At 41.3% G+C, this 14,028-nt stretch overlaps 1 long non-coding RNA gene across 1 annotated transcript in view; it reads right to left on the bottom strand.

The window, feature by feature from the left end:
- The window catches only part of LOC141584238 (uncharacterized), a 671,799-nt gene that overhangs the window by 143,679 nt on the left and 514,092 nt on the right, over positions 1-14,028 (bottom strand). The window lies entirely within an intron of this gene.

Here is a 14,028-nt window from a genome sequence, read left to right as displayed (position 1 = left end):
CAGGATGGTCTCTATTTCTCGACATCGTGATGCCCCGTCTCAGCCTCCCAAAGTCCTGGGATTACAGGTGTGAGCCACTGCGCCTGGCCCCTGGGAGGAGTTTGAATCTAGGATTAGAACTATGCTAAGTGTCATATCTGCCTTGATTTACTGCCCTCTAGAGAGAACGTTTCACGTCCTTCGGTGCTTTCCAAATAAAGCATGGTGCTTTACCCTCTGGATATTTTCCTAGTTAGGATGCAATTGATACATGCGGCTGAGAAATGGACACAGGTCTTCACATTTGTCTCACTTTTGTTTGTTCTGGCATTTCAGGCTAATCCGGCATTCGCAGGCACATTGTGGTCTACAATTTCACTGATGTGAAGGAAAATCTACTCTATGTTGTTCCGAAAAGGGAGGGGAAGAAAGGTATGGCCAGGGCGGAGGAATGGCTAGACTTAACTGATACAATCAATTCCCTTTGGACAATATTAGGGAAGGAGTCTAAACTCAGGCTCCAAACAATTTAGGTGAGAGGCCTTTCAGAACATTGTGCACGCCTCAGACACCGCCCGCTCTGGTCCCCCAGGTAATGCTGGCCGTATTTGGAAATCACAACAGTTGTAAGGTTTTTCTTCTATGCACCTATTTAGAACATGTTTTTATTCATAATTAAGAGTCCTTGAAGCATTTACCTAGGCAATATCAAAACAGACTTAGCAAGAAGGGAAATAAAACGAGTCACAAAATTGTCTGGAGCCCCCCTCCTGCCCATCCTCCTCCAGGACTCACTGTGCTCTCAGCCAGAGCTAACCTCTCTGTCTTTCCTGACTTCAGGTAGAAGTGGTTCCATTGTCACTTCTGAGTGACACTTTCTCTAACTCCATCTAAAGTAGCATGTGTCATCAGCCTCTCCTCCTTACCCAACTTTTTCTTTCTTCTTCTTTTTTAGCAATTATAACTAACCAAAATTAGACTGTTTGGTATTTATTTATTTATAAGTTGTCTGTATCCTGAAGCTTATGCTCCAGGAGGCCAGCAACTTTGTTAGCCCCTCAATCCCCAGTACCCAAAAGAATGCCTTGTATGAACCAGCTTTATGTTGAATGACTGAGCAGGTGAACGAATGATGGGGAAATCTGTTAAATGGAGGAAGAACTACCCGCACTACCCGGTCCCAGACCACAGGGGCCTAGGCCAGATGACTTCTAGGTACGCTGTAACAGTCTATGTTTCATATGTAAGTGAAATATTATTTTGCAACTACTATCCCTTTTAAGATTAGGGGAAGGTTGCCACAAACTCTTACTCTAAATTTATGCATGGCGCAAAGCCCACTTTAAAATCCCACAAATTCCCAGGGCCACCTCTGGCTCCAAGCTCCTTCTTCTTCCACTGAGTCAGTGTGTGTGGTGTATGGATAATCTCAGGCTTTTCTCTTCAGGGCGCATCTATTCAGCCCTGGAGTTCAAGTTTCCCTAATTTTCACAGAAAGCTACTCATATGCAGCACTATGGGGACATCTGAGAAGATAAGCAAAAAAAGTCCAGCTGCTCAATTTCCCTGCCACGTGGCTAAGCTCTTATCTCCTCCCTCCTCTCTCTCCAGTTCCCATTCTACAGCTCTTTTCTGCCTTCTCTGAAGCAAAGAAATGAATTCTGCTTTCTGATGCAGAACAATTAGGCAGTTTACACTGTCTGCCTCCCAACTCAACTCAAGTCTTATCTTCCTGCATGGAAAGACTAGTCAAAGGCTTGGGTCCTCACCCTCCTCATCACCACAGCAGGCAGAATTCTACAGAAACCCTCCTCCAAGATTCCTGTCCTCTGGTTATTCAGTCAAACGCTAGTCAAGGATCTGCTGGGAAGAGGTTTTGAAGATGTAGTTAAAGCCCGAGTCAGTTGACCTTAAGATTCAGAGATGATCTGGGTGGACCTGACCCAAACAGGTGTGTACTTTGGAATGAGAGCATTTTCTCTGGCTACTAGCTGATGAGGAAGTCAAAGAAATTCGAAGCACAAGGTAGATGGAACACACTACACTGTTGCTTACTTAAAGATGGACTCTGAGCTCCTTCTTCCACTGAGTCAGTGTGTGTGGTGTGTGGGTAATTCAGTTATTCTGGCTACTCAGTCAAACGCTCATCAAGGACCTGCAGTGGAATGCAGTGGCTTTGAGCTGACGGAAGCTCATGGCAGGCAAGGAAACAAAGATGTCAGTCCTGTGGCTGCAGGGGATAAAGTTGGCCAACAACCTGAATAAGCAAAGAAACACATTCTTTCCTAGAGCCTCCAGATGAAAACCCAGCCTAGCCAACACCTTGATTTTGGCCTTGTGAGACCCAGAGCAGAGAACCTAGGTGAGCCATGCCAGATGTGTGACCCACAGAACTGTGAGTAATAAATTCATGTTGCTTTAAGCTGCCACATTTGAGGTAGTTTCTTACACAGCAATAGAAAACTAATACAATCACCATCATTTTCATCACTTAGCATGTCCCAGGTTCTATGCTAAGCACTACATGATTATCTCATCCAATCCTGGCACCAACCACTACTTGGGTAATACAAATGTCCTTATTTTAAAGGCCACAGAGGCCTTTTGCATGAAGTCTAGATGTATATATAGTAAGTGGTAGAACCATAATTCAAATCCAGACAGCATGTGCGCCCAGAGCCAGTGCCCTTAACCAATATGTTTTTCTGCCTCCTTCAATTACCAAGTGTCAGGTCCCACCCTGTGGTTTTTATACAAAACTCTTCCTCCTCAGATCCTAACTGGGTATATTTATTTCTTCTTCTTCTTTCCTTTTTTTTTTTTTTTTTTTGAGATAGAGTCTCTCCCTGTTGCTCAGGCTGGAGTGCAATGGTGTGATCTCGGCTCACTGCAACTTCTACCTCCTGGGTTCAAGTGATTCTCCTGCCTTGGCCCCTACCAAGTAGTTGGATTACAGGCATCCGCCACCATGCCCAGCTAACTTTTGTATTTTTAGTAGAGACAGACTTTCGTCATGTTGGTCAGGCTGGTCTCAAACTCCGACCTCAAGTAATCCACCCGCCTTAGCCTCCCAAAGTGCTGGGATTATAGGCATGAGCCACTGCACCTGGCCTATTTCTTAAAATTACCTAATTGAATCATGACTTTTCCCAGGTGAACTCCTGTCTAGTTCCTCATCCCCCAAGAGCAATGTCCACAGTGAACTAGAAAAAAAGTTAAAATGTCTAGGTGAGGATCACAGCATTTAAGAAGTGATGGCTCTTTCCATGCATCCCTCAAAGCCTAGCTTTCACCTCCTGCTGTTTCACCAGGGAGGATCTAATCATGGAAATCTGGATATCCTGGCAATTTCAAGCAAATGAATCTTGAGTTCAAATGCCAGACAAGCCATTAGAAACTTTGTTTTCAAATCACAGACCTGTCCTCACAGTGAGTTGGGGTGAGTTGCTCATACAGTAAAACTAAAAGGGACATCTTAGAGAGAGAGAGAGAGAATGAATGTGTGTGTGTGCATATGCACTCGTGTGTGTGTGTTTAATAAGCAAACACTATTGCTTCCTAAAAGCTTTCTACATCTTGGTTTTTACAAATCACACATGTTCTTCATGCTGGGTTTTGACATCTAAATCTGGAGCTACCCAGAGAGGCAAGTCCTAAAGGGCATTTTAAAAGTACATGCTGCACTATTCCTTGAGAGTGATAAGTCCCTCAGCTTTTAAACAGTGAGAACCCCAAATACAAAGATACTCCCTGGAAAATATGCAGGATGTCTTTGCATTATTTTCCAGCATGCAAGACTATAACTGCATTTTTCACTGAGAAATTAATAGTAAAAATAAAATACCCCTGTGACTTTAGACATTCCCTACCCTTCCTTGATTCAAGCAAAGTCAACAAATCACACAGATTTTTGGAAGTAGGATAACCCTCTGAGCAGAGAGAGGGTGAGTGCAAACGCATTTGGGCTGGGACAGTAATGTGGTCAATGGAACTCTAGCCCATCCCCACCCTTATCACGCTTCCCATCAGGGTAGATCTAGGGTCAATTTCTTCCAGAAGTAGTGCTTATGAAAAAGGGGAAAGTTTTGTTTTGTTTTTCACTTTGGTAGAACTACAACAAAATCCCATTACCTCTCAAACATTCCAGACTTAAGTGAGCTGTCTCAGCAGGTTCACTGCTCCAAATTTCGATCTGATCCTCAAGAATTTTATAAGCCCCATAACTGAAGAAAAAAATCCTTGTTTTTGGAGGGGGACTTATTTCAGTTACTCCTAATAAAAAATAGCCAGCAATGACTAGGACAGCAGTTGATACCAACCCAGGTGTAAGTATGAGTGGGGGAATTAGAGGAATGGCACTAGGTCAAGATCACAGGGTCAAAAAAGTATGACAGGAAAGGTTCATGGCAGAAATCAAGGAAGGAAAGACCTCACTATGGGTTTCTCTAGTTTGGATTTCCAAACCCAGACTACAGTCATTGTTTTTAATCATCTCAACTATGAAAGAGTATAGCTTCTCTTAGAATCGTGTATATGTCACATGGAAGGAAGTACATAATCATGTTAAAAGCAGAACTGTGACATCAGTCAGAGCTCAGTTCAAATTTTTGGCTTCACCAAATTATGTCAATTGGCACAAATCATTTAACTTTTATGCGTTTGCCTTTCTTTTGCTGTACCTTGAAGATAAGAGTATTACAAGACCAGAATGCCGTCATGTAGATGATATAACACTTGGCATGGTGATTACATGTAGAATATACCAAATAAATATTGGCTACTATTCTTATTTAAAAACAGAATAGTCTCTGACAGCAAGAAAATATATAACAAATTACCAAGTCTTATATGGATCGCATACATGTGACATACTAAAAATGAATAAAGAAAATGTGAAATGATAGAGGCTGTGATGAGATGAAAGAAATAAGGTACATGGCAAGGGTCAGAAGATTAAAAATAAAAAAGTAACAAACAGGCCTCTGTGAGATTTTGAAAAAGATCTTCCACCGACAACCAGGTTCTCCTTCCCTGCTTTCCAAGATGTAAGAAACAGAAGTAAAGGACAGTCATCCCTGTGTGTATTTATGAGCCCTCCTGGTTAGGAGTTGCCATCACTAAGCCAAAATCCTGTTAAGTGCTGTACCACTGCAGCTTCCATCTCCTTTTGAAATTTGAGTGCTGCTTCTAACCTCCTTCTGTGTTTTTCTAGAACTAAGAGATGGGTAGAAGTCAGTGGGAGGAAACCTGCACCAGAGCACCCTAGTATATTTTAGAGACTGTGTTAAACCAGAAATGGATCTGGATCTCCAGTCAAGGCAATACTGGCTAGAGAGATATCATGGATTAAAACCCAGAAGGGCAATAAGAAATTCCAATTTCAATTTGCAGTAGGAATCTGCAAACCGATAGACTAGAAATGTACAAAGATGAAAACTTATGGTAGGCACAGATATCAAGAGATAAAGCAAAATAAGTCACCAGTAGGTTCAGCTAACTTGAAGAACTGGGAATCAGAGGTTAACAAGAAATGGAGGTGCAAAGCAAGATTGCCCAGAGGCAGGGATACCAGATCTAGCAAATAAAAACAGAGGACATCAAGTTACACTCAAATTTCAGGTGAACCAAAAATAATCGTCTCGATAAGTATAATAAATATGTCCTGTGCAGTGCTTGGGGCATACTTATACTACAAAGATAACTGGTTTATCTGAAATTCATATTTAACTGAGCTTCCTGTATGTTACCGTCAACCCTATCTAGATACCTAGTTAATTCACTAGTCATTAAGTAGTTTATGGCAAAATCAGATCAATATTAATGAGATGTTAGAAAAAGAAGTGAATGGCCAGGGATTGCAGAAAACAAAAAAGAAAAGTAAGATCGATTATAGCTGTAGATGGCAAAAGCAGGAAGGAGTAGAGATCAGTATCAGAGTTATGAATGTGAAGTCAAAACCAGAACCAATAAAGCAGATAGAGAACAGGGAATATGTATTACGGAGTGGATGTTTCACCCTAATGCCTGTCAGAGGATCTTCTTGTCATGGGTTTTCTTTGAGGTTCCAGGGCTTTCCACCCTGATTCTTAGCAATTTCACCTTCCCTCTCCACCTAACAGAAAACCGACACCTTGCCACTGTCCCAAGTTCAAAGCCGAAAGCCCAAGAGTGTGATGTCCGTTGAGCTCACTGGCACTGCTTTGGGTGGAAGGCTTTAGGGACTTCTGGAATGTGCCATTGCGGAGGCAGGATGTGCTATGGAAAGTGCCCATCAGCTTGGCTGTCTTCTGATTGCTGTCATCAGAGCCAAGTTTGGGGAAAAACAGGGATTCAATATTGCTTACTGCAGGTATGGGGGGAGGGACACTTTGGAAGACAGTGACCCCAATCAAGGGTTACCCCAACAAGTAAGCTTTTATGAGTGCTACTGGGCAGGTAGTATTTCTTGATATGGATAGAATAGCCTGCCATTTATGCAGAGTCAATAAATATATACTGAATGCTTATGAGGTGTTGGGCAGTGTTCTGTGTGCCTTATACATTCATCAGGTGTATTTTAGAGGTAGCTCGATTATGCCAAATTAACTAGGATTGCTTCTTAAGAATGCAAATTCCTGGACTCCATGCCAGCTATAAAAACCTCTAAGGGAATCTGGGAATTTTCACTTTCATAAATGATTCAAAGGAGTCCTAAATGTTTAGAATCACTGATGTACCAACTGTTTAATACAAGCAGGTATGTCAGTACCTTTGACTTATGACAAATATGTAGGAGAAAAACAAAATGCATGTAGTCATATCTGCAAAATTAAATGGGTATAGGCTGGTACCAGGTGACAATAAGGACTTTCCCAAGCCACTTGGCTAGTAAATGTCTGAGATGGAACTCACCTACGGGATTCCCATTTCGAAGTACAGCTTTCATTCCACTACATTCCAGACACACTCAAAATGAGTGCATCTGTTACATGTGTGCATTTGTGAGCACACATCTGCTGTGTGTGTGCAGGTGTGCATCATTTCAGCACCGTGACTTTGTAAGGATTTAGTAAAGGCCACTGTGATGAGGTTGCATGGTGACAATGAGCTTCGACCTTGCCAGGAGAAAGGGACAGACATTCATCCTTATGGCTTATGAAGGTCAGCAGGCACTGATTCTTTATTCTCAGTCTTCTCTAAGTTTGATTCCAGGCTGAAATGCACCTTTATATCTATGGCTCATGAGACTTAGCTGCCAACAGAAGGTGCTCTTGATTCACAGAGAGAAACTCTGAAGAGCGCATGTCACAATCCCGTCCGGACACACCTCGCCATAGCACATGGAAGAGAATCACACTGCATTCAACAGCACCACCACTGGGAGATGCTTAAAGCCCGTAATTGGCGACCTGGCTCAACCCTGCCATATGTCTGTGAAACAAAAAGAAGGGAGATGGATTTATTCCCATTTTATAGGTAGAAAAACTATAGGAGAGGAGCCAAGGGTATTTTTTTTTTCCCAAGGCACTAGAGGTCAAAATTAGATAAAAACTGAGAACAAACGTTCACTCTTTTGCTTCCTCCAATGGATTACATGGAGGTATTTTCTAATTTCTACCTATCTCTTTCCTACATGGAATACATGGCAAACTCTTTCCCAACTGACCCGCTTCAGCTCCCAAATCAAGGATGGCAGAAGAACAGAAGTTTGCAACGTAAAGGTTCAGAAGGAAGTTAGAATAAAGAACATTCTAATAGTGAGTCAGTTCTCTGTGACTTTCACAGAAGTCAAGTATAATCACAGCCTAGGATTCAACTAATCTCAACAGTAACCTCACCAAAGAAATACCTCAGGTATCATCTGTTTCATTTTATAAAAGAAGAAGCAGAGACTTAGAGGTAGGAGATAAGCTTGCGATACAGCAGATGAAAGTGGCAAGACCTGGAGGCTGAAGCCCCCTTCTCAGCCCCAGCTCCAGAGCTCCTACCACTGAAATGATTTACCAGTGGGTCTGGGAGAGCTGCCAGGCTTGAAGGTCTTTCTCTCGTTTGTCTCTGGGTTATATGGATGTGATGCCTCTTTTATAAAAGAACATTTGCCCCCACTCCAAAAACTTTGCAGGACCCAGTGTTCCTTTGAAAATCCAAAATTCAAGTCCAAGAGCTACAAAAAAGTAAAAGTATGAGAGGTATAGCTGAACAGGAGCATGAAACATAACATATCAGATAGGCTTAGATTATTATAAACCTAGATTATTATAGCTTCTTCAGGTTTTTTATAAGTAGGGTTTTTTTAACTCATAAGAAATATTCATATATACATATATATAGACACTCCCTTATAATAAACACAGAAGCACACTGTTCCCAGAATCTTTGGCTTGGCTGAAATATGATGATATTCTTAGTTCTTCATATGGGGGGTGGAAAAAGCCTCTGAGCGCTCCAGGCTTTTTATAGCTCTGGCTCATGGGCGGCTTTTGCTGCAGTAGCAGCCCTGGATAGCAAAGGAGCCAAATAATGCTAATGGGGCAAACAGAATGTAATTGCTTATGTGTGCTGGTTATATCCTGAAACAAATTGTTTCTTAATGCTGAGGTCAGACAGGGTTTAATTAGGAGAAATACAATTGGTGTAAAATTCTGCAGCAGGCTGCTTGTTTGGTGTCATGCCAAGTCAACATCTAGTCTCTCCAAATGGAAATTTTCATTAGAGGCCATTGGCAGCCCTAGTTAGGCTGAGTTTCAACTTTTCCAAGTCTCTTGGTAATGTAAACCTGAAACTCAGCATATCTCCTGCCTAATAAAGGGCTGCGCACACTGTCTTTCTCTGTTATTCACATACCCTGCTGCCCCAATCTCCCCACTAGCAAAATGCATTTCCCATGGGAACTGGGTTCACTGAAACGGTTTTCCTCGTTCCTTCCCCTTTTAACCACCTTCCCTGTTCCCATGTTCATAATAATCTTCAATCAGCATATTCTTGCTTTAAAAATATTTTCTTATGCATCAATCCATCTAATCATACCACTAACCCTGAAAGGTGAATGGTTTCATGTTTATAGGTAGGAGACTCAGCAAAGGTCATGTCTACGATGGACCAAAAGTAGGTCTCAGACGTCTTGGTTTTGAGTCCTGGGCTTAGGCTAAACCACAGAACTCAGGGCTGACACACGCTGAGACATCCACATTTGCCCACGGAAATGAACAAGCACAAAATCATCTCTGTTTATTCTTTTCTTTTTGCTTCATTTTATGTGCTATCTAGGAAGAAGTAAGAGTGAAAGGTGTTATTATTCAAAACTGCACAAATTTCCCCAAGACTTTGCAAACACTGTTGATGAGATGTGACCCTTTCTTTTGTGTCCTTTTGAGACATGTCTTTTCATACACTCCACGATCTCAGGGCATGCCTGCAGCACTCATACTGCGATTTACATTCATTTCAAGAGCCTAGATCTTCACACCTTCAAGGATAAGGTTTTATCAGTGTTTCTAATATAAATCTTATGTCTCAAAAGTTGTTTAATTTATTTGGAAAATTCTGCTTCTAGGCTTCTATTGTTTCTCTCTCTTCCGCTCTCTTTTCCTTTCAGCTGAAGGCAGTTTTCATTACAGTGACAAAGACCCACTATGGTAAAGAAAATTGCACAGAGAGATCCCAAAAATCCATCTACCCAATAGAAATCTAAGTCATTATCCCCTGCAGTATCATATCAGCAGTAACCGTCATGGGTTTCAAGACATACGGGACCAAGTTTTCATTTTGATATGTGACTCTGCTTTGCCGAGTCCCAGACTCCTTGTGAGCTGAGCCACATTTCATTTAGGTGCAGGGCCTCTGGGCCCTTGATAATGTGCCCAGTTAGGGTCAAGGTAAAGCTCTGTGTAGGGCAAGCAATTACTAAGCAATCCCTCTTCCTCAGCCCTGCTGAGCCAGGAGGCCATGGGAGATGCCTTTGAAAGGGGAGCTTTCTTAGCTGCCTGGGACTCTGTTCCAGGGTATGTTCTTTTCAAGCCTGGGAGGTACTGGAACTCTTGTGCCATGCAATGTCTAATGCAGATTTCTCGCTAATCTCTGTTCCCACAGACTGATGTCCTACTTCAGCTACCTTTGGCTTTAAACTACAGATGCCTCTCTTCTACAACAAGCTTATACCAGAGATTAAAAACACTGTTACGTTTGCTTTCTACACAGTTTAAATTTCTAGTATTTAAAATTTTTCCTGTTACTATTGTATAGTTAAGTCTTCCATAACACTTGTTCTGAAATTGGGTGTTTGTTCTAGTGCGATGAATATTCTAGAGAACAATTCAAGCAGAACGTGAATTTTGCATTTGCTGATGCTCAATTTTGTCCCTGAGAAACAGAAAACTGCATGCAGCTGAACTGAGCTGCATAGAAATACACATGCATACAACTCCAACATCTATCAGCCACTCTAGCTTATAGTGTGTGTGATTCCACAAGCCTATCTTTTTTATTTTATTTTACCTTAAATTCTAGGATACATGTGCAGAACGTTCAGGTTTGTTACATAAGTATACATGTGCCATGGTTGTTTGCAGCTTCTATCAACCCGTAATCTATGTTTTAAGCCCCACATGCATTAGGTATTTGTCCTAACACTCTTCCTCCCCTTGCCCCCAACCCCCAACATGGCCCGGTGTGTGGTGTTCCCCTTCCAGTGTCCATGTGTTCTCATTGTTCAACTCCTGCTTACATTCAGTAATCCTCTCATGCTTGTGAGCTTTTTTTTAATGCAATTAAAACAAAACACAAAAGCAAAGCAAAACAGAAAACACACACTCACTGAACACCCTAAACTTTCTATATGTCCTGGCTCAAAATGCAAAGCAGTGCCTGCAAAAAAGAAAGCACTATCTGCATTCAAAGATCTTTCGTGGAAATTGCCAAGTCCAAAAGTGGCTTCTTTTGATGTTAGTAGGGGCTGTTTAGTGGTTTCAAAAACTCTAATTTCAAATCCATGAAATAATTTCTAGCGTTAATACAGAAGTTAATTAAAGAAGGAGGATACACAATGCATCACATTCCAGTTTTGATGAATCAGGTATCTCTTCAAATACATACCCTGAAAGACTTTCATCTCAATGGCAGAAAAATATGCCCCAGGATTTCAGGATGCAAAAGATGGCTTTACTGTGATGCTCAGTGCCAACGCTGAGCCAAGAACAATGAACCACACCTATCCACATCTGCTTCTACAACTTTCCACCTAATTTCAGATAGTCCTCCTTCAATCACTTCACAATAACTCACACTGTACAATTCTTCCAAAGCCCGATTCCACAAGCAAACTTCTGTTCTTTTTTTTCTGGACAAAGTGCTGTATGTATTGTATTTATTTATTCCATAAGCATGAAACATGTATGAAACTGTAATTTTATTTTTGACATATCACTGAAAAAAGTTTAGTATTATGTCCCAACCTTACTTTTTTCTTAAGGCTTGTGGATTTTATCATGCAATTTTTTATGGCACAATGACTTTTTAGGGACACATGTGTCTGTTATAGCAGAACTGGCTACAGTTGATTCTTTTCTAGGTATTGTCACTGTCTTCAAGTATCAAATATGATGGTTTAGAGATTTCACATCTAGCATGCCCAGAACTAAATTCCTGATTATTTTCCCACAATTTGCTTCACCCACAGTCCTTACCAGGTGAGTTAATAGGTGGCTCTATCCTTTCATCAACTCAGTCTAAAACCCCAACAATTATCCTTAATTCTTCTCTTTGTCTGACTCCACATTCTGAAGGCTCTGTCTTCAGAATATATCAATTTGTCAACATCCCACTGCTCCCAGGTCACTGGATTACTCTAATAGCTTCTAAACATGTCTCCTTTCTTGACCTTTGCCTGACCCACTTTTTTCATTCACATCTATTCTAAACCCAAGCACCGAAGTGCTCCTTTTAAGCCATAAGTCACATCATGCTACTTTTCCACAGCACTCCAGTGGCTTCCCATCCAACTCCAGATGAGAGCCGGAGGTTCACAGAACCTACACCGCCCACCTGCCCCAGCCCACCTGAGATTCCTCCCCAGTCTCCTTCTACACCCTCTTCCTCTGGATCACACTACCCCAGCTGCCCTTCCTGCCCCTTGCCCTACCTCCCACATGGCAGGCTCATTCTTTCTTCAAAGTTTTTGCTCTGGCTGCTCCCCTGCCGAAATGGGATTCACTGAGGTGCCTATATGGCTGGTTCAATCTCTTATTCCCAGTCTTCGCTCAAATGTCATCTTCTCAGCACATTCTTTAAACTTGAACCAAGTATCGCCATTCCCCTTCTCTGTTACATTTTTCTCAGTAGAATTATAATTTTTATCTCCTTACATTTGTTTCTTGTTTTGTTACCCCCTTCCTCCATTAGACTATGTCTCCTGAACCCATGGAGTTTTGTTAGTTTTTCCCAGCTGCATCCCCAGCTTCTAGAGCAATGTGTGGCATCTGGCATACGCATGATAAATATTGGTTGAATAAATAAAATGAGAGAGTGGTCTCTTTGTGTGAGGTAAAACAGGAATAAGGAGGACTGATGAGCAGAAGCGACAAGGAGGTTCAATCTAAGAAATAATATCCAGGGTATTTCACAAGACTAGAAAGAACTAGACAATTTCTGTTTCTCTGTTATTAAAGTATTTAAGGGGTTGGGGAAGAGCTCCACCACACCATGAGTAGGTAGTGTGCACAGGGTACTGGTGCATTGTATTGCACCCAAGCAGGAACAACATCTTAGGTTTCTTTGTGCAATGAAAGTCTTTCATTATTATTATTAGCCTTTAAGTTCTGGGATACATGTGCAGTACGTGCAGGTTTGTTACATTGGTATTCATGTGCCATGGTGGTTTGCTGTACCCATCATCCTGTCATCTAGGTTTTAACCCCAGGATGCATTAGGTATTTGACCTAACATTCTTTCTCCTTTTGCCTCCCATGCCCCAACAGGCTCCAGTGTGTGATGTTCCCCTCCCTGTGTCCATATGTTCTTATTGTTCAACTCTGACTTATGAGTGAGAACATGCAGTGTTTGGTTTTCTGTTCTTGTGTCAGTTTGCTGAGAATGATGGTTTCCAGCTTCATCCATGTGCCTGCAAAAGACATGAACTCATTCTTTTTATGGCTGCATAGTATTCCATGGTGTTTATATGCCACATTTTCTTTATCCAGTCTATCACTGATGGGCATTTGGGCTGGTTCCAAGTCTTTGCTATTGTAAATAGTGCTGCAATAAACATATATGTACATGTGTCTTTATAGTAGAATGATCATTAATTCTTTAGGCATATACCCAATAATGGGATTGCTGGGTCAAATGATATTTCTGGTTCTAGATCCTTGAGGAATCGCCACACTGTCTTCCACAATGGTTGAACTAATTTACACACCCACCAACAGTAAAGTGTTTCTATTTCTCTGCATCCTCACCAGCATCTTTTGATTCCAGATCTTTTCATGATGGCCATTTTAACTGGCGTGAGATGGTATCTCATTTTGGTTTTGATTTGCATTTCTCTAATGACCAGTTATGATGAGCTTTATTTCATGTTTGTTGGCTGCATAAATGTCTTCTTTTGAAAAGTGCCTGTTCACATTCTTCACTCACTTTTTGATGGGGTTGTTTTGTTTTTTCTTGTAAATTTGTTTAAGTTTCTATAGATTCTGAATATTAGCCCTTTGTTAGATGGATAGATTGAAAAATTTTCTCCCATTCTGTAGGTTGTCTGTTCACTCTGATGAGTTTCCTCTTCTGTGCAGGAGCTCTTTAGTTTACTTAGATCCCATTTGTCAATTTTGGATTTTGTTGCAATTGCTTTTGGTATTTTAGTCATAAAGTGTTTGCCCATGCTTATGTCCTGAATGGTACCGCCTAGGTTTTCTTCTTTATGATTTTAGGTCTTACCTTTAAGTCTTTAATCCAACTTGAATTAATTTTTGCATAAGGTGTAAGGTCATGGTCCAGTTTCAGTTTTCTGCATGTGGCTAGCCAGTTTTCCCATTACCATTTATTAAACAGGGAATCTTTTCCCTATGCAATGAAAGTCTT

Source organism: Saimiri boliviensis, chromosome 4 (genome assembly GCF_048565385.1).
Source record: "Saimiri boliviensis isolate mSaiBol1 chromosome 4, mSaiBol1.pri, whole genome shotgun sequence".
Lineage (NCBI taxonomy): Eukaryota > Metazoa > Chordata > Mammalia > Primates > Cebidae > Saimiri > Saimiri boliviensis.
The sequence above is the reverse complement of the archived record's forward strand: the minus strand, read 5'-3'. Positions and strand labels throughout refer to the sequence as shown.